Source organism: Hemiscyllium ocellatum, chromosome 36 (genome assembly GCF_020745735.1).
Source record: "Hemiscyllium ocellatum isolate sHemOce1 chromosome 36, sHemOce1.pat.X.cur, whole genome shotgun sequence".
In the NCBI taxonomy this organism is placed as follows: domain Eukaryota; kingdom Metazoa; phylum Chordata; class Chondrichthyes; order Orectolobiformes; family Hemiscylliidae; genus Hemiscyllium; species Hemiscyllium ocellatum.
In genome coordinates this window covers 4,086,773-4,107,790 of record NC_083436.1, presented here as the reverse complement: position 1 = coordinate 4,107,790, position 21,018 = coordinate 4,086,773, and the positions used below count along the sequence as shown (strand labels likewise).

Sequence of the window (21,018 nt, the reverse complement as noted above, 5' to 3'; positions counted from 1 at the left end):
CCATTACTCTAATCCTTTGTTCTCCCTTCCAAAATGACCAACATCGCATTTTTGCCCACTTACCTTATCAATATCTCTCTATAAACTGCACCACTCTCACAACCTGTATTTCCACCTATGTTTGTGTCATATGCAAATTTGGCAATCATATAATCACTTCCTTCTACCAAGTCATCAATCTATATTGGAAATATTTGCAGTCCCAGCTCCAATCCCTGCAGAACCCCAACCTGGTTACGGGCTGTGAACTTAAGGAAGAATCCCTAACCCTGATTTATTATTTCAATTCTCTATGCATACCAATATGTGACGTCCAAAACTGTGGGTTCTTATTTTATTTTCCATCCTTGAACCTCACTCCTCCAACCACAGTTCTCCCCTTTCACCCCACTAATCTCCGGATACAGCGCATTATCCTCCGCCACCACCTACAATCAGACTCCATTACCCGGGATACATTTCCCTCGCCATCCTTAGCTGTGTTCTGCAGAGACCACGCCCTCCATGACTCTGTCAATCGGTCCATACCCTGCAGCAACCCACCCTGCACACCCGATACCTTCCCTTGCTGTCGCAAGAGGTATAAAGCCTGCATCCACACCTTCCCCCTCACCACTGTCCAAGGCCCCAAAGGATTCTTTCACATCCAGGAGAGATATTTGTGCACATCCAAACACCTCATCTACTTTGTCCATTGCTTTTGATGTGGTCTCCTCTACATTGGTCAGACAGGATGCCAATTCATGTAACAATTCAGGGAACATCTTTGGGACACATGCACCAACCAACCGCACTGTCCCGTGGCCAACCACCAACTCCCCCCCAATCTCCCAAGTCCTGTGCCGTCTCCACCGCTAAATCCAAGCCACCGACACCTTGAATTTCCACCTTGGGACCCTCCAACCACACGGCATCAACGTTGATCTCACCAGTTTCCTTACCTCCCCTCTCCCCACCTCATCCAAGATCCAACCCTCCAACTTAGCATTGCCCTCTTGAACTGTGCTATCTGTCCATCTTCCTTCCCACCTAACCACTCCAGCCTCCCCTCCGACCTATCACCATCACCCCACTTTCATCGTCCTATCACCTTCCCAACCCTCTTTCCCTCCCATCCCCACCCTCCTACGTATCTCTTAGCCCCTCTCCCCTCCACATTCCTGATGAAGGACTTATGCCCGAAACATCTACTCTCCTGCTCCTCAGATGCTGCCTGATCTGCTGTGCTTTTCCAACACCACACTTTTTGGTTCTTAAAACTAAACATTTTTGAGCTATATTATTGAATACCTTCTAGAAGTTCAAGTACAACACATCTGCTGGTTCCCATCTACCTACTTTGATTGAAACTGCCTCAAAAAACTCTAATAAATTAGTCAGGCACAGTTTCTCTTTCATGAAGCCATGTTAACTCTACTTAATCAGATTAAGATTTTTCAAATGTTTTGCTATTACTTCCTTAACAATTGATTCAAAATCTTTCCTACAATAGATAGTTGGCTAATCAGCCTATAGTTACCCATTTCTTACCTCCCTCCCTTTTTGAACAGTAGCGTCATAATGGCAGTTTTCCAGTCCTTCCCTACTTCTCCAGAATACGATGATTTTTGGAAACTTACAACCAATGCATCCACTATCTCTGTAACTGCCTCTTTGTGTATCCCAGATGTAAGCCAGTAGGCTAAGAGATTCATCTGCCTTTTGCCACATTAATTTGTCCAGTAATTTTTTGTTAGTGGTGGTGACCGTACTTAATTCCTCCCCCATATTCTTTAGTAATAATTGAATGTTCGAAGTATCTTCCACGCATAAACACTGATGCAACCGGTTTAATTCCTTTGTCATTTCCTTGTTTTGCAAACTACCTCCCCAAATTCACTTTGACCTCTCTTTCTTTTTAATGAAGCTCTTATTGTCAGTTCTTAAATCCCTCACTAGTTTTCCCTCGGAGTTTATTTTCTCTCGCTTTCATTATCTTTATCGTCCTCCTTTGCTGGATTCTGAATTTGTCCTAGCCTTTTGGGCTGTCACTGACCCTTGCCTTCTTCAATGCTTTTTCTTTCAATTTATTACTCTGCTTAACTTCCTTGGTTAGCCATGGTTGGTTCGTCCCTCTCTGAGAATGTTTCCTCTGTACTGAGATGTAATTTTGCTGAGAGTTATGAATTACTTCCTTAAAAATGTCTAATATTGCTTTCTTACACTCATTTTTGCTAATCTATCTGCCAGTTCACTTTAGCTAACTCTAACTTCATTTCTTTGTAATTGCTTCCACTTTAGTTAAACAGAGCTGTTTCCAACCCAAGATACTCATTCTCAAACTGAGTATTAAATTCTATTATGTTACCATCATTACTTCCTGGGTGGGATATTTTACTTGGAAGTCAATTATTAAACCGATATTATTACCAAATCCAATATAGCCTGCTCCCTGATTGGCTCCATGACATGTTGCGCTAGGAAACTACCCCAAGCGCACACTGTAAATTCATTGTTGTAGCTACTCATTCCAATTTGGTTAACCCAATCAACATGAAGATTAAAGTCACCCATAATTATTGCACTATTCTTTTTACATGCTCCTATTATTTGTTGATTTATAGCCTTTGCCACAGAGTGACTACTGTTTGGGGATCTGTACACCATTCTTGCCAAGTCTTGATTCCCTGGCTGTTTTTTGTATTTTCACCCAAATGGACTGTACATCATCAGAGTCTAGATCATACTCACAATTGTCCTCATTTCATCTCTTATTAATAGTGCTTTTCCATCTTTTCCATCCCTCTCGTCTCTCTGAAATATCAAGAATCCCTGAATGTTGAGTTCTCAGTTTTAATCTCTTTGTAACCATGTTTCTGCAGTGGCTGTGAGATTATATTCATTTACCTTGATAGGTTAGTTCATCTACTTTATACCAAATGCTTCAGTCTGTTGTACTCTTGAATTTCCCTACACTCTTATGGTTCCTTGATACAACATGACATTCACACATTCATAGTAGTACTAGCTGACAACAATCAACCCCATCACTAACTTGCAAAGCTACCTTTTTTTAATCTTTAGATTTATAATTTTCCACACAACTGGGCAAAAAAGTCCCATTCATATAAACAGCCACACAAAAAGACATGATAAGACACAGATATTACAGATAGGGTTGGGAAAATAAGTCAGGGAAGCACAGTTCAACACCAATTTGGACTACATGCATCATTGAGATATTTTGTTTCTGTTCCCTTTCAACTCTTTGAGGACAGGAGGTTGAAGACTCACTGATTCTCAACCCTTAATTCACCATTGAAGATTCACTTTTTCAGAATCTCTCAAGGGGATATCCTTTCTCCTAGGATGAAGTGAATGTACAGAGACAGAGAATGGTTAGCTGCTTCGAATGTCCTTTAACTTCTTATAGAAGGGAGAGTAAGAGAGATGTGTCATCTTTCACAGATTGATGGTTTCTGCCAAGCTGTACAAAGCTGTCGTCCCTCAATCAGGAAGTAATGAAGTTGTTATGACTGCAGAGTACTCCGAAACAAACAACAACACACGTACACAATATCCTGGTTAGAAAAACTCAATTAAAATTGTTTGACTGAACAAAACGGATAATGGACACATGCTCACAGAGCGAAGGTGTCTATTGCCCCACGACTTGAAGAAGGCCACCTTGCAAATAAATCACGAGATTCATTCATTCTTTTTTTAAAATTCAAAACTTCTTCCACAGTTCCTTGCTTTAAAACAGTATTGTTTACCAGAAAATAAATACTGTCTTTATAAAATTAAGAAGTCAATGCGAGTAACAGTAATGTGGGAAACAAAGGTCAATGAAGGGCAGAAAGGGACAAGAATAAACCTAAGAAATGGGCAAGGCTGAATGCTACAAAGATATCAAAAAGGATAAATTAATGGCCATGTGTCTGAATACACTAATCATTCATAAAGTAAACAAATTGTTCGTAACCAGTTAAGTAAATATGATTTGATGGTTATTACAAAGACCTGGAATGCATGATGATGAGAACTGAATCCCAAATATTAGGGAGGTACATGACATTCAGGAAGAATAGAAAATTTAGTGAAGGGGTAGCACTGTTGATCATTGGTACACTAGCTAGAAATAACCTCAGTTCACGAGATTAGGAGCATAAAGTATATAAGAAGAAAATTTGAGTTTATTTTACAAAGGGACAACAGTGATCATGGCGGGGGGGGGGGAGGTTTAATCTACATACCTTGAAAAATCAGATCAGCAATGGTAACTTGGATGAGCTGTTTATAGAATGCTTTTGTGATTATTTCCTAGAGCAGCATGTTTTGGAACTTACCAGAGAGCAGGTTATACTGGGTTTGGTATTATGTAATTTAACTAGTTTAACTAATGACTTCAGAGAAAAAGGCACCAGAATATAGTGGCAACCACCATACAATTGGGCTTTACATCCTATTTGAAAAGGAGAAGAGTGAGTCCAGGACAAGAACTTTGAATTTAAATAAGAGCAAATGTGTTGCCCTTATATACATCCTGAATGAAACTCTGATCAACTCAATCATTATATATCGTGAAAGCTCATGGAAAGGCCTACATTCCACCACTTGTGGTCCTGAACAGTGACCAGTCTACCTCTGATTACCCTGGAAGGGGAAGGCTTCGCAAAACTGTAAAGTACTGGTCAAACTAGTTTTCTCACGCTGCTGCTTTGCTGTAAATCAATGAGTTGTTTTGTCCAAGCACAGTTTGCTGTCAACAAGCCAAAAAAAACTGCTATGTCTACTGCACAAATGTATAATCTGACATCCAAGTGTCAGTGCCATTGTGATGTAGACCATATGTGCCATTGACTGGCAGACTATAAGACCATAATACAGAGATGCAGAATTAGGCCATTTGGCCCTTCGAGTCTACTTCACCACTCGATCATGTCTGAACATTTCTCAGTCAGATTCTCCGGCCTTCTCCTTGTAACTGCTGATCTCTTTACAAGACCCGCAGTCTTAAACATGCTCAATGACTTGGCTTTCTCAGCCTTCTGTGGCAATTAGCTCCACACATTCACCATCCTCTGCTGGAAGAAATTCCTCCTCATCTCAATTTGAAAGAATAATCGCTATACACTCTCAGGTTGTGCCCCAGTTCTAGTTTCTCCTACTTTGGGAAATATCTTCTCCATATCCATTCTATCCACACCTCTTAGAACTTTAAGTTTCAGTGAGATCTCCCCACATCCTTCTAAAGTTTATCAAGTACTAACCCAGAGTCCTCAACCACTCTTCCTATGACAAACCCTGCAAAACCAGGATTGTTCTTGGAAACCACCTCTGGACATCCTCCAAAGGAGATATAGCCTTCCTTTGATATGGAATCCAAAACTGCGCACAATTTTCTAAGTACAGTCTAACTCGAGCCTTATACTGCCTCAGCAGTACATCCCTGCTGTTCTATTCTAACCCTCTGAATGAATGCAAACATTGCATTTGCCTTCCTAACTTCCAAATGAACTGAACCTGCATGTTAATCTTATGAGAACTCTGAACAATGACTCCTAAAGTCCCTTCGTGTTTCAGGATTCTGAACCCTTGCCCGATTTTAAATAATAGTCTTAAGTCTCAATTCTTTCTCCCAAGGTGCATAACTACACATTTTCCCACATTCCCCAAAGCGGGATTCCAGCAGGAGTGCAGGAGCAGGTAGCCCAGGGTAGCAATGGGGGTGAAGTCAAGTTCGAAGTAGGGAAGGTCACGCCCATCATGGCCAGGTGCTGATGGACTGTGGTGTTGAACTATTAATGGTGTTTCTTTGTTCTTTCTTTTAATATGAAATACAGTATTGTTTAACTACCACTTAAGATGGCACCGTAAGTGACTACTTGTAAACTTTTCTCTATACTCATGCTCATGTGAGTACAAGTGACAATAAACCTAATTCAATTCAATATGCCACTTCCTTCCCCACTCTCCTCACTTATTCATGTCCTTCTGCAACCTCCTGTCTCATCAACACTACCATTCCCCCCACTCCCCAACCTATCCTTGTGTCATCTGTGTATAACATGAATCGGTGTGGTTCCAACACTGATCCCTGAGGGACCTCACTAGTCACCAGCTGCCATTCTGAAAGAGATACTTAATAGCCACTCTCTGCCTTCTGCCAGTCAGCCAATCCTCTATCCGTGCCAGTACATTGCCACTAACACCATGGACTCTTACCTTACTTAGCAGCCTCTTGTATGAGACCTGACCAGAGGCCTTTTAGATTTCTAAATAGATTATGTTCAATGGCTCTCCTTTGTCAAATTTTCTAATTACCTCCTCAAAAAATTCTAATAAATCATCAGGCATGACCTCCCCTTGCCAAAGCAATCCTGACTCAGCCATATTTACCATGCATGTCCAAGTATTTGGCAATTTCATCCTTAATGGCGGACTCTAAAATCTTACAAACGACCATGATCAGGCTCACCAGCCTATAATTTCCCATCTTCTGCGTCCTGCTCTACTTATGTTACATTAGCCATTTTCACTCCAAGAGACCCACCCTGATTCCAGTGTTACCTGAAAGTTCACAACCATGCTTCAAATATCTCCCTAGCCTACACATCTCTGGTCACAGTAGGCAATTTAGCATGGTCAATCTGCCAAATGTGCACAGCTTTGGACTGCGAGGGGAAACTGGTCTATTCAGAGCAACTCACGCAGACACAGGGAAAATCTGCAAAGTCCACACTGTCATCTGAGGGTGGAATCAAACTCGGGTCCCTGGGTGCTGTGAGGCACCATGCTGCCCATATCTAATGGATTCAACTGATCACTTCCATCAAACAAACTTCATTGTGGGTATTAGGCAACACCTCAGGGGCATGATCCACAGTTGCTAGCCACACTCATCCTTCATCTAAGGATATTTGCATCCAGCACCTGCCAACCCACCATGACCATTCTTCCACCTCTCTGAATCACTGGCAGCACATTCACGTGGCACAGACTTGAACTGCAAACCATGCTGATTACTAAATGTTAAGAAGGCTGCAGCAGGGACACTTTGAATGCAGGGACAGGAAACCAGCTCAAAATTGGATCAGGCTGCAGCTCAGGGCTACTTTCTTGCTCTCTTAGCCCTCACTTATTTTGACTCGACCTACATTACCATACTATGTCTGTTAGTATATTGATCTTCAGTAAGAGCCAAAGGCTGTTTGAATGGGCTGTTTAATGCAAATATGCTTACTTTCATGCTTCTCGGTTTAAAAAGGTCCTGAGTAAGTGGTAAATCAGGGGCTGAGTGGGGTGGGAGAGTATATTGGTGAATGGCACACCAAGCTGGCAATCTAACACTTACAGCATCTGACAGTTATCTGTGTGGCAAACACAGTGCACGCTCATTCAACTGAATGGCTATGGGGCACAGTCTTCAGACTAGTCAAAGGTAGGAGGCATGTTGGTAATGGGCGCCATGAATAAGGGGCACATCCCAAAGGCTGCCATCTGTTTTGGATGCCCAGAGTCAGGAGATACATCCTCGAGTCCTGTATGTAAAGTGTTAAGGGGTCAGTCCTGTAGGAACAACACAAGCAACCAGGAGAATCGTACACAATTATTTGGAGAACTGCACATACAACAGTCTTTTTGGTCATGTCTGTTCCATTCACTGAATTTGGTCAGAGGGCTGAGGTAAATGTATGTAATCATGCAAAGAAATTTTAAACATTCAATGAACTAGGACAATATAGCACAGTTTAATCGAACATGGTGATTTTCCTTTTGTTTTGAACAAGAACAAAATATCTACATGCCAAAAACAATGTTAACAATATCATAGAATCATTATGGCACAGAGGAAGCCATTCAGCCTGTCATACTTGCACTGGCTGTCCTATCCATGCCAAACTCCTGCCTTTTCTCCCCATTCCTGCACACCATTTATATCCAAATGATCATTCAATGCCCTCATGAATGCCTCAGTCGATTCCACCACATTTCCAGGCGATGCATTCTATATCCTTACTACTCACTACGTGAAAAAGTTGTTGTCCTTCACATCACTCTTGCTTTCTTCTTTGAACATCACTTTAAACCCACACCCTCTTCTTTGTGTTTCCTTGTAGGTATAGGAACAGCTCCGCCCTATCGACTCGACCCAGCCCACTCATGGTTTTCAAAAACCTCTATCAAATTGTCTCCCAGCATTTTTCTACCCAAGGAGAACAAAACCAACTTCTTCAATCTATCCAAAGTGAAGATGCTTCATCCTTGGAGCCATTCTTTAGAGTTATTTCTGCACTCTCCATAATGCCTTCACATCTGTCCTACTATGTTGTGCCCACACTGTTCACATTACTCCAGATGAGGTTTAACAAGAGTTTGGACAAGGTCAACATCACCTCCTGGCTTTTGAACTCTATGACCATATTAGTAAAGCCAAGAACACTGTATAATTTATTCACTTTTCTTTACACCGGTCTTGCCACCTTCAATGATCTGTGTACAAATGTTCTCAAGTCCCCCTGCCCCTGCACCCCCTATTTAACATTGTTTTTCAATGTTTTTTCCCACAAAAATACACCACCTTACACTCCGCTGAAAAGAAATTCATCTGTCACCTGTTTGTCCACTCCATCAACTTGTCAGTGCCCTTGTGGTGTTCCACACCATCCTCCTCAGCGTTTACAATTCTTCCAAGGTTAGTATCATCTGCAAACTTTAAACCTGTCCCCTGCACATCAAGATCCAGACCATTAACATAAGTCAAATTTCCTGAATTACAATGCTTGTGTGTGCACTTCCTGTCATACTTTTCCCACCAATTTGTTGCTGTGTTAATGTCATCACCTTGGTCCCTATTTTCAACCTTCTATCACCTGTACAAAGTAAGGACTGACTTCTTTTTCACTAAGAGCATTCATGATCAAATCATCAGTGACATGATGACAGGAAATTCACACTGCTCTCCTCTCACTCAGCACCATACTTACCTCAAGATGTTCCAAAATGGGTAGCTTTCACCTGATGACGTCCACAGCATCGCAACATAGTTTTAACTCAAGAAATCAAGGGGTCTGCAGGATACCAAATCTAACCCTTGGTGGGAATGAACAGAGACCAGGAAAGAGAAGTGTAACTTCCTTCCCCGATAATTCTCTGTACCACGAAAAACAGCATCTTTTCTCAATGCTTATTTACAACACTTCTAGTAGTCCCTTGAAGCGAGGATACCTACAATAGGATTTAGCCCATGGTGACAACCTGCAGGTGGAGCCTTTTAACATGGGAAGGCTATAGATCTGTAGCTACCACGTTATTCTGAATGTCTACGATGTGTTCTTGCTGTTAGCACCTGCCATAGGCATACTGCAAGGATTTGGAGGTTTATAATCAACTTAATAAAAGCAAAATATTGCCCATGTAAAAATCTAAACTCAGAAACTAAGGAAGAAAGGTCTGGTAGCACCTGTGGCACCAAAAGCAGTGCTGATATTTCAAGTCCAAAATGACACTTGATCAAAACTGATATTAATTTGTAGGGTCACCTCATGAATGTATCTTCCAGGGCCAGCAAGTCCTGGAATAGGCCTTGAACCTGAATTTTCTCAGTCAGATGCAGAGTTTCAACTCATGGCATCACAAGACCTCCTGTCTACAATGCTCTATTCATGCAAGCGGCCATCCCTCAGGTCATTAAATACAAGGGGCTCCCACTCAACTTTCCATTGCCACCACAAGGGGACAGTGCTACACTATCTAAATTAAGCCTCAGACTTAAATGTCCAAAACTGCATGCTCAACTCTCCAAGTGGGTATTGCTCCTGTCATATCTGTCACAAATATTCAGAGTTTAAATTAACGTTGATTTATTTGCCAGTATTGCTGCAGGTGTCTTTTCTCTAAACATCTGATTTTCCAGACATTTCATATCCAACAAATTCTTATTTTGTCTATAGTTTCTACTTCCATATGAATTGGGTTTTCTATTTATAAAATAAAATGAACGACCACCCAGCAACATTAAATTTGTGATAAGCTCTGTATCACACATTATAACCCAAACATGCATGCACCCAGCAAAGAAATAGCAATTCTGAAATGTATTTAATTACAACAGAGGAATTCATTAAGCAAACTGGAGGCAAAACTTCTACTATGACAGAAGGTGGGGATGATTTTCAGGGTCAATGTAAATCCTAAGTCTGGCATTCTCGACGTGAATGAATGTATGTATTGTTGTACCATTTTATTCCTACTGTAAAGCTTGTTCCAGCAAAGCTTTTGGCTTGCCAACAAGAAGATAGATGCTTCAGGATGAGGGCACGACCTCAGAAGCACTAATTCACAATGAGTGTGTTTTCTCCGAGAGGAATAACTATATCCCTCACCTCATAATACTGATAGGTTATAGAGAAAACTGGTTGCTGTAAATACTTAATGACACAAGGAAATTGCTAGATGTCTGTGTCTGACACAGGAGGGGATTAAGCTACCAGAGATCAACACGTGTACAAGTGTTACTACTAGGGCAAGAATTGTTAGCATGTTTGGAAGCAACCTACTGACGAAAGTATTTAGATTAAGCACTTTTAATTGAGCAAGTGCAGGAAATTCCCTGGGGCAAGTAGCTCTTGATTAACATATGCTCAAAGTCAATACAGTATAATTTTAACTCACGGCAAAACTCTGCTAACTCAGTGGAGGTCCCAATGTCCGCTGGGCTTTCAGGTAAGGTCTGTGACTAGGGTAGGAAACAGGATGTTGTCCATAAATTTGCCTTGAGGAGACTATTAAGAGCCAGTCAATGGAAAAAGCAGCTAATGCATTTCAGCAGGTGTGCCTTCAGTTTCACTGACTTAACGGGAGGCAAGCTGCTCTGAGTGAAGTACTCACAGTTCAGGCAGTGAGGAAAACTCAAAAGGTGCCTCCATTTTAAGGCAGAGCCTGGGGAAAGTAGGGGAAATCCCTTCAGTGTTGGGGCCAGCAAATATTCTTTGCCATTAGAGGCGCCTATCCCTGTATCATGGAGTCTCTGAACACTAGCTGGTTGCTGACAATCTTTGCATCCTGTTGCTTGGGAAAATGGCTCATGGCCACTCTTAAATGCTAACAACTTGGGAAAACAGCCCTTCATTAGGATATTAAACCTACTTTTCTCGATTTCAACACAACTCCTTAGCATTTTACTGCTTTCAGACCTACACCCTTCCTATTGCTGGAGGGTGGTGGTTGTAAACTCCTACCTTTGGTTTAGATTCAAAAGAGCATCTAGCTAATGAGATAATAAATTCACACAACTGTTAATGGTATATATGTTGTTCAAAAGATTGTGATGTTTCATGGAACAATCCTTAAATTAAGGATAAATGTCAAGGATTGTTAGACCTAGGACTCATTTGAAACATTAGACACAGTTTGGTTACTGCAAAGTCAGTATAAGATGGCCACACTTGGAAATGGGCTGGATTTTACCCCTGATGGGTATACTTTCAGCAAGGTGGGGTGACAGAATTAGTCAAGATATTTTGAGTGGTAAGCTCACTAGTTTACCACCTACTCCAGGGGGAAAAAAAGCTGCCCCCAATAACATGCTAAGTGGCAGCCTGCCCACCTGATGTACATAAACAAAGCTTAGGGACACATCAGTCAAACAAGTCTTGAAAATGCTGGGTGTACTGGGCCTCCATTTTGTGTTACACAAGGATAATTCAAACACATGTGTTATCAGCAAATAGTACTGGCTTTCCATTTGAAGTGGACTAGTGTTCATGAATAGGAGGCTGTTTCTGATGACCTCTATGAGAAGAAGCATTTTAAAAATGTTACTTATCCAAGGGATGATTTGGGCACAGTGCACAGAGCAAAATGTCATGCTCCCTACCTTCTATACAACCTACCCTCAAAAGCTCACTTCCACCCTCTCCAAAACATCCACTCCCTTCTGCATGGGCTTTAGGATCATTCCCCATCCTAAAACTGGGCTCTGGTACTATCAGTATAGAAGAACAGGCCAAGCAGCAGCTAATCTCTAGTATAAAGAATGCTGTAATAAAGAAATTATGGCAAAAAAGGTTACACTGAACAGGCAGATTTGAGGAAGAAACATAACAAACACACACAATAAAGGTAAGAAGCCATATGAAGAGAATCTACACAATAGGTTGGGTGGCATGGTGGCTCAGTAGTTAGCTGTGCTGATCTCAGCTTTGATTTTACCCTTGGGGGACTGTCTGTGGAGTTTGCACGTTTCTCCCCGTGTCTGCGTGGGTTTCCTCCAGGTGCTCCAGTTTCATTTCACAGTTCAAAGATGTGCAGGTTAGGGGGATTGGCCAGGCTAAATTGCCCACAGTGTTCAGGGATATACAGGATTGTTAGATTAGCCAGTGGAAATGGAGGCTTACACTGACTGGGTAGGCAGTAGATGGGTCTGCGTGGATGCTGTTCAGAGGGTTAGTGTGAATTGATGGGCCAAATGGTCTGCTTCCACACTCTATGGATTCTATGAATACAAAAATGACTTGAGAAAACCCCAGGCTTTAGTATCTGAAGATGAGCTCTTGTTAAAAATACGATAAAATAAGAGAGAAGAAACAAAAAGTAGACAGAGTAGATAAGTCCCAGGCTCTGAAGACCAATCCACTGCCATCTCCAGAAGAATGTAGATCATAAGTCACAGAAATATTTGGCATTTGTAACACAAAAAGGACTATTCAATAAGATTTCCATTTCGAAACACATCTGCACCTACACGATTCCAATGTGCCATGGATCAGATTTTGAGTGGATTGGAAGGAGTCCAGTGTTAAGTGAACATTAAATTTAGTCTCAGGGAGAAATGAAAACGAACATCACCACAATGCAGATGTTACTCTGCAATGACTTGAAGATTACGGCTGAAGAGTGAGAAAAGACAAATGTGAATCTTTTAAATCATCATTGATTATGTCATTGATGCAAACGGACAACACCAATCATCTTTAAAAGTCAAGGCCTTAACTGAGGCACTAACACTAAGAATGTACATTAACTATGATCATTTGAGGACTTGCTAAATTACTATAGCAGATTTGTCTCAAATCTTGCAACCATTCTCAAGCTATTGCACAATTTATTACACCAGAACAAAAATCTGAAATGGGAAGATTAATGTCAAAGAGCTTTAACACAAGCTAAAGAGGCTTTATGAAAATCAGACATTCTGGTCTAATTTGACCCAAATTTACTGCTGCAACTTGCATGCAATGCAATGGAGTGGGAGCAACCATTTCTCGCCCATTACCCAAAGATGAAGAGAAGCCAATACAAATAATACCAAGAAACTAAGCAGAAATGAACTACAAACATTTTATTAAACGGCACCTAAGGGACCATGAGTGCACTGGTTGATCAAATATTCCAGATAGCATCACAGAGATATATAGCACAAAAACAGATCCTCGGTCCAACTCGTCCATGCCGACTAGATATCCTAAATTAATCTACTCCCATTTGCCAGCATTAGGATCATATCCCTCAAAATCCTTCCTATTCATATATCCATCCAGATGCCTCTTAAATGTTGCAATTGTAGCAGCCTTCGCCATTCCTCTGGTAGCTCTTTCCATACACGCACCATGCTCTGTGTGAAAATGTTGCCCCTTCGATTCTTTTTAAATCTTTCCCCCTCACCTTAAACCTATGCCCTCTAGTTCTGGACTCCCCCATCCCAGGGAGAAGATCTTGTCTATTTACCCTATCCATACCCCTCATATCTTTATAAATCTCAATAAGGTCACCCCTCAGCCTCCTACTCACCAGGGAAAACAGCCCCAGCCTATTCAGCCTCTCCCTTTAGCTCAAATCCTCCAACCCTGGCAATATCCTTGTAAATCTTTTCTGAACCCTTTCAAGTTTTACAACATCCTTCCTATAGGAGCAAAACCTGAATGCATGCAGCATTCCAAAGTGGCCTAACCAATGTCCTGTACCGACGCAACATGATCTCCCAACTCCTATACTCAATGCACTCACCGATAATGTAAAGCAGACTAAACGCCTTCTTCACTATCTCGTCTAACTGTAACTTCACTTGCAAGGAACTATGAACCTGCACTCCAAGGTCTCTTTGTTCAGAATACTCCCCAGCATCTTACCATTAAGTGTATAAGTACAGCCCTGATTTGCCTTTCCAAAATGCAGCACCTCACATTTATCTAAATGAAACTCCATCTGCCACTCCTCAGCCCACTGGCCCACCTGAATCCCATTGTACTCTGAGACAATCTTATTTGCTGTCCACTAAACCTCCAATTTTGGTGTCATCTACAAACTTACTAACCAAGTCTCCTATGTTCACATCTAAATTATTATATAAATGACAAAAAGCAATGGACTCAGCACTAATTCTTGTGGTACACTACTGGTCACATGCCTCCAGTCTGAAGAGCAACCCTCCACCATTACCCTCTGTCTCCTACCTTCAAGCCAGTTCTGTATCCAAATGGCTCGTCCTCTCCCTGTATTGCACATGATCTAACCTTACTAACCAACATTAGTGTGGTGCTGGAAACACACAGCAGGACAGGCAGCATTTGAGGAGCAGGAAAATCGACATTTCAGGCAAAAGCTCTTTATTTTCCTACTCCTCGGATGCTGCCTGACCTGCTGTGCATTTCCAGCACCATACTAATCTTGACCGTAATCTGCAACATCTGCAGTACCAACCTCCGCCTAACCAGTTTACCATGAGGAACCTTGTCAAATGCCATATTGAAATCCATTCAGATCATGTCTACCACACTACCCTCAATCTTCTTTACTCCTTCAAAAAACTCAATCAAGTGAGTGAGTGAGACATGATTTTCCACGCACAAAACCATGCTGACTATCCCTATTCAGTCCTTGCCTTTCCAAGTACAAGTAAATCCTGTCCCTCTGGATCCCCTCCAACAATTTGCTCACCACTGATGTCAGGCTCACCAGTCTATTGTTCCCTGACTTTTCCTTACCACCTTTCTTAAATAGTGATATCATGTCAGCCAACCTCCAGTCTTCTAGCACCTCACCCATGGCTACCGATGATACAAATATCTCAGCAAGGGGCCCAGCAATCACTTCCTTACTTCCCACAGAGTTCCAGGGTACACCTGATCAGCCCAGGGAGTTATCCACCTTGATTGCATTTTAAGACATCTGCCACTACCTCCTTGTAGTCTGGACATTTTTCATGATGTCGCTATTCATCTAGTTCTCTAGCTTCCATATCCTTCTCCGCAGTAAACACTGATGCAAAATACTCATTTATTATCCCTTCCATCTCCTGCAATTCCATACATAGGCAGCCTTGCTTATCTTTAAGGGGCCCTATTCTCTCTTTAGCTTATTTTTAATCCTTAATGTATTTGTAGAAGGGCGGCATGGTGGCTCAGTGGTTACCACTGCTGCCTCACAGCATCTGGGACTCGGGCTTGAATCCAGCCTTGGATGACTGTCTGTGTGGAGTTTGCATATTCTCCCTGTGTCTGCGTGGGTTTTTTTGGGTGCTCCAGTTTCCTCCCACAATCCAAAAATGTACAGTTAGGTGAATTGGCCACGCTAAAATTGCCCATAGTGTTCAGGGATGTGTGGGTTAGGTGCATGAGTTAGAGGTAAATGTAGAGTTGTCGGGGAATGGCTCTGGGTGGGTTACTCTTTGGAGGATTGGTGTGCACTTGCAGGGCTGATGGCCTGTTTCCACATTGTAGGGATTCTATGAGAATGCCTTTGGATTCTCCTTAACCCTATATGCTTAGGCTGAGTAATATCTCTTTTTGCCCTCCTGATTTTCTGTTTCAGTGCACTTTGATTGTCTTTATAATCTTCTAGGGATTCACTTGATCCCTGATGTCCATACCTGACATATGCTTCTTTTCTCTTGACGAAAATCTCAATTTCTCTAGTCATCCAGCATTCACTACACCTATCAGCCTTGTCCTTCATCCAAACAGAAACATAATCAAGAGATCCACATAGTCAACGTAAAAACACACACTATTTAATACAACCTTAATGCAGGGGCTATACATGTCACTGCTTTACTTTATTTATAATATATATCACTTAAATAATGATGCAACTACTGACCTACTGACAGAGAGCCTTTTCACTCACACCTTCAAGGTGATTACTCGGACATTGAGGTCGATCATAATATTCAAGGAGAAATTGACTTGAAATTGAAATCAATCATTGATATTTTGAGTGGCCATTCCATTGAACAAGTACAAGTACATTTACATGATGCACCCTTCCTAGATATCACAGTAGAATGAAAAGCCAATGGAGAGCTGCAGACCAGCATCGACAGGAAGGTGACACACAGATACTCAACTACAGGAGCAATCATCTCAACACCCACAAATGGAGTTGCATCAGAACATTATTTAAATGAATAACAACACACTGTAGCCCCCAGGAACTATGAGAAGCTGAGGAAAATCACCTGTGCAATGTATTCAAGAACAACGGGTACCCAATAAGCAAAGTCCTCCGACTCTTACACAACAAACCTAAACAAGAAGAGACAGCACGCTCAGAGACTCTAGCCACACTACCACACATTAAAGATATCTCGGAAATGACAACCAGACTACTCTGGCCCCTTGGCATCATGGTAGCCCACAAACCTACCAAAACACTGAAACAGCTCTTGATAGATCTAAAGGACGCTATACTAACACCCAACAGAATGAATGTCATATATAAAAATACCCTGCAAGGACTCCAACAAACATTACAGCGGACAGACGGGCAAGAAACTAGCCACCAGGATACACAAGCATCAACTAGCCACCAAAAGACATGACCAACTAACACTAGTATCTAAATACACAGACGATGAGGGACGCCAGTTTGATTGGGACAACACATCCAGCCTGGGACAAGCTAAACAAAGACACGCACACGATCTCCTAAAGGCCTGGCATTCAAACCAGAACTCCATGAACAAACGTATCAATTTGGATCCCATTTATCAATCTCACAGATAAAGAACCGGAAGTGATATCACCCAACACCACAGACAAGACACATAAATAGAAAGTGGGACAGAACACCAGCTTTTCAACGAAGGCTCCCTGATGTTACCTAGTATGGTGACAAACTAATCTTCCAGCTCAGCCAGCAAACTTGCAACCTGAACCACAACCCAAGCTACAAATCTTCTCAAAAATCACATTTACATTGAGGTACATAAATTGAAAATTATAATGATTGGACAATTAATGCAGTAAACTTCTTAGTATTTGAGGTATATAACTTTTGCCAGTTTATCAAGACTGCTAGTTCATAAGCTGCCAGTTAAAACAAAGTTTGCTTTATGATAAATAGAGAAAGAAGCTCTTGGAATCATTTTTGGCACTAGACAATTCCACCAATATCCGAATGATCAACTGGAAACAGTCCTCACTTGGACAATTTGTACTTCAAACAAGTACCGAAATTTCCAGTAACAGTACAGCAGGTTAAAGTAGTACAGTAAAAATAATCAATTATCAAAAGTGATGGTACTTCATGATTACAGGAACAACTGTAAAATTGATGTAATGAAATACCGGAAGAAACATCAAAGCAGCGCTTCACACGAGGCTCCAACAGCACTGATGATGTTCCCTAGCCAGGGAACGAAACGTTTGCAGCAAAAACTTCCAGCTCGGCGAGCAGAACCACAACAACGGATACCCGAGCTACAAATCTTCAATCAGATTTTTGGAATGAGGATCATCATTCCACCACAGCTCAGGAAACAAATGTGTGTTAAATCAACTACACAAAAGTCACTGCGGCATTGTCAAAATGAAAGATAGCCAGAAGCTCTTTTTGGTGACCAGAGATAGACCACAAAACTGAGAAAAGACAGGAGTACATGCAGCTTGTGCAAGAGTTCACAACCTACCTCCATGGGAGATATTAATTATACCATGGGACTGACCAGAAAAATCATAGCAAACAATTTAGCAGTAATGTTTGTTTAGACAATAAAACATTTCTTAATGGTAACTTGAGAACTAGGATCATTATCCAAAAGGCTGAGCTAATTTTTGTTAATGTACCAGAACAAAACTAACCTGAAGACTCCAAGTTCCCCTGAAATAACTGTACAGAGGCCAGTATCCCATCAGCAAGTCACCCTTTATTTACCTGTAAAAAGTCTTTGACACTGGTCTAACTCACTCCGAGCTAGCTCTCAGTGTGCAGCATGCCTTACACTCCATGTCAGCCAGGATTCCCTGATTGGACCAGATTAATAGCCTCAAATCAGGGAACACATAATCCATGAAGGCCACCTTGTTGACCTCATTAGAATGACTACACTCCGGCATCACTCCGAGTCAAGCATCAGTAGAATACATAATTTGATTTGCTGAAACTGCCCATGACAAAACACATTTACAGGAAACAATAGGATCAGGTTTTCTAATGAGAAAACATGGCCAAACACATTGGCCATGTATTTATGATTGTAATTTCTGTGTATGTTCTCAGAGCAGGAACCCCCAATGCAAAGGGGAAGGGATATTGTGTATTTGGTAAGTATGATGAACTGTCACTTAAGAGTATTGTCAAGTGACACAGTGATGATGTCATCAGCCACTTTGGACAAGAATTCGCTCTGTGTAAGCTTACTGCCTGCAGATTGAATACCTCAATAATAGAGTCATACAGCATAGCAACAGACCCTTTGGTCGACCACCAAGCACTAAAAAACACTAATCCCATTTACCTGTTGTTATACAATTCGGCCTCCTGATCCTTCTTGAAATGTAACATTGACCACACCAAGAAAAGCAGCAACAGTTTTGATCTCCTTGTCTAAGGAAAGATTGGCTGTCATTACAGGCAGTCCAGGAAAGGTTCACTTGGCTGATCATAGGTATGGAGAGATTTTCTTATCAGGAGAGGGCCTGAACTCCTTAGAGTTTAGATGAATGAGAGGAGACCTTACTGAAACATGAGATTTTTAGGGAGATTGAAATGGGTAAATGTAGAAAGGTTGTTTCTCCTTGTGGGAAAGTTGAGGACAAGAAGGCATCATCTCAAAGTAAGGAGCCACCTATTTAGAATACAGATGAGAAGGATATTTTCTCTCAGAGGGTGATGCATCTGTGGAATTCATTATTGTAGATGCTGGGTTGTTAAAGGATATCCAATGCTAAAATGAGAGATTACTAATCATTAAAGGAAATTAAAGGTAGGAATGTGGAGTTGAGAATGATTGGATCAGGCATAATCTGATGGAATGGCTGAGTGGAGTCAATGGGCTGAACGGCCTACTTATGCTTCTATGTTTTATGGTGAACCTAGATTAATGTTGCAATGGAGATAGGCTGTGGAGTGAACATTTCTAAAATATCTTAAACTTTCAAACAAGGCAGTCTGCCAGCTCTGGGAGAGGAGCAGCAAGTGGTCAAGAGTTCCTATGGTTCATCATGCACAAATGCAGATGGGAGTTCCCAGTTAAATAGAAAAGAGTAAGTTGATGTGGATTCAGAATGAGCCGAGCTTGTGCTTGACAGAGAATCTCTAGTTAGAAGTTACAAAGCTGGTAAGGAAAACGAACAGAGGGAAACCCCAACAGCTAAGAATCCTTCTGATTTGTGTCAAGAGAACTGAATATTTATTTAAGAGGCAGTATGAATTATAACTATGAATTACGTTTTTCAATTGTTCTGCAATTTAAAGTATGGTACACAAAAGTGTTTGGTTAGAAAAAGTGATTAGTTTGTTAGTTACAGTAAAAAAGTTTTTTAAAAAATTATATCCTGTCATCCTTTCAGCTTTCAACTAGATGTTCAAATTTCTTTCCAATTGAAAGCTGCATAATCTTTCAGATGGATGTAGAAAATACCATCGCAAAGAGAGTTCCCCTCAGTGTCCTAATCAATATCTATCCTCCAAACTCCAAACACTTGGATTCATATTACAGCATTAATGTAATAAAACACCCCAAGGACAATCACAGGAAAGTGAGCAAGTAAAATTTAACTCCGCACATATGTGAACAGAAATTGACATAGCATTTCCACCATTAGATTAGATTATTTACAGTGTGGAAACAGGCCCTTCGGCCCAACAAGTCCACACTGACCCGCCGAAGCGCAACCCACCCATACCCCTACATTTACCCCTTACCTAACACTACGGGCAATTTAGCATAGCCAATTCACCTGACCCGCACATCTTTGGACTGTGGGAGGAAACTGGAGCACCCGGAGGAAACCCACGCAGACACAGGGAGAACGTGCAAACTCCACACAGTCAGTCGCCTGAGGCGGGAATTGAACCCGGGTCTCTGGCGCTGTGAGGCAGCAGTGCTAACCACTGTGCCACCGTGCCGCCCATCAGTGCTACGTCATAACAGACCGATGCCATGCATTGCTAAAACTGGTACTGCAATAATGGACAGCACGCTGGTTTTTACCATCACAGAGTCATACAGCACGGAAACAGACCCTTCGGTCCAACCAGTTCATGCCGAACATAATCCCAAACTAAACTAGTCCGACCTACTTGCTCCTGGCTCATATCCCTCCAAACCTTTCCTATTCATGGACCCATCCAACTGCCTTTTAAACACTAATTATACCCACATCCACCACTTCCTCAGGAAGTTCCTTCCACATGCAAACCAACCTCAGAAAAAATTGCCTCTCATGTCTTTTTAAAATCTCTCTCCTTTTAGCTTAAAAACTGGCCCCTAGTCTTGAAATTCCCCATCCTAAGGAAAAAATAGCCATCATTAACTCTACCTATCTATATCCCTCATTATTTTATGAATTCTATTAGGTTGCCTCTTAACTTCCTACACTTTAGTGAAAAAAAGTCTCAGCCTTTCTTTATAATTCAAACCTTCCATATCTAGCAACAACTGGTAAATCTCTTCTGAACCCTTTCCAAATTAATAATACCCTTCTTATAACAATGTGACCAGAACTTGACATCTTGTATAAAGCACACCTTCGCTTCCCTCTTTGCAACTCCCTCTTACTCAGAGCTTCATAAGCTTGCACCTAACAACTCTGA

At 41.5% G+C, this 21,018-nt stretch overlaps 1 protein-coding gene across 1 annotated transcript in view; it reads right to left on the bottom strand.

Annotated features, from left to right (window-relative positions):
- The window catches only part of glrbb (glycine receptor, beta b), a 216,188-nt gene that overhangs the window by 150,334 nt on the left and 44,836 nt on the right, over positions 1 to 21,018 (bottom strand). The gene's annotated exons all lie outside the window — the stretch shown is intronic.